The following is a 1,378-nucleotide window of genomic DNA, read 5'->3' as shown; positions in this document are numbered from 1 at the left end:
CATCACTTCACTGATCTGAAGTTTTCTGGTCGTTTCTTCACCATCGAGGCGACTGGAGGGAAAACGGTGACACCAGATTCGCTCCAGAGTCGTATTAATGGCCTTTAGCAGCTCATTGTCATACTCAGTCTTTAAATCTTTACTTTTCTAAAAGCTTCAGGTGGGAAAATTCACTCCCTGGAATCCTCTCGCTTTTCCTTCTTCTGAAAAATAAGATTTGAAGACGATAAACGGCTGATTTAAACTTCTTCATTATGACCGTTTTCTCTCCGAGGTGATTGTTTGTTTGTTAGATTTAAAACAGAGTCCAGCAACCAGTGAAATGTCTTAAAAGGAACTGATGTGAATCTACGTCACATGACTTATCCCACATGCTTCTGCTCTCTGATGCTTGTGTGTTGACATGTAGGAGTTTCTGGTGAAGAGCTGTGAGGATGAAATGACCTGAAGATGTGCAGGCAGGTGAAACAGGGATGTCGGTCTCCCTTTAGACTGAACATTTATTGTGGTAGTGTTACCTCTGGGGGCGCCAGACGTGTGGTTTGCTACATGATGAGCTGAAGGTCACAGGAATGTTTTCAGAGTTTGGCTCGGTGCATCAGGTTTGCTGTTACTCTGATGATGATGATGATGATGATGATGATGATGATGAACCCTCTGGTCTGATGGTCCAACTTAAACCAAACTTCTTGTGCGTTGTGAAAAGTAAAGCAGACCAAACTGTGCAAATAATAAAAAAAAAAAAGTGACTGAGGAACACAGCGCTCGTTTTACACCAAACAGCGACAGGAGAGGAAGAATCATCTACTTTTAAAGGACTAGGTTCACATTTTGGGGCTAACACTCCTGTAAAGACTCAAAGTAAGAAAATACACCCAGCAGCACCTCTAAAGCTCATAAACTAACACGCTATTTCTTGTTTTCTGTAATCCAAAGCTGCTTCCTGGCTTCAGCTTCATGTTTAGCCTATAAATAAGAGACTTTTATTGATCATCTCATTTGACTCGTTGACAAGAAAGTGAACGTATTTTTCCAAAATGTGAAACTTTTCCTTAAAGTTGCTAAACGTGACTTTGTGATGAGATAAAGTTCTGTGTTACCCATCGAGCTGCTTTCGTTATGACTGAACTTCTGTCCACAGTTACCCCCCCCCCCCCCTCTGTACTTGGAGACCACACGATGGAGAAGGCTTCCAGTGACTGTGATTCTTCATATTTCGGGATGTTTGAGGACACTGAGTAAGAAGTCTTGATGTAAGGCAGGAACCAGGAACCACCACATGCTGCTAACTGTTGATTGTGTCCTTTTGGCAGGAACAGAAGAAAAGGAGAGCCCCCCCCCCCCCCCCCCACAGTGGTTCAGAGCCTTAGGAGAGGAG

This window comes from Pempheris klunzingeri, chromosome 10 (assembly GCF_042242105.1).
Source record: "Pempheris klunzingeri isolate RE-2024b chromosome 10, fPemKlu1.hap1, whole genome shotgun sequence".
Lineage (NCBI taxonomy): Eukaryota > Metazoa > Chordata > Actinopteri > Acropomatiformes > Pempheridae > Pempheris > Pempheris klunzingeri.
The sequence above is the reverse complement of the archived record's forward strand: the minus strand, read 5'-3'. Positions refer to the sequence as shown.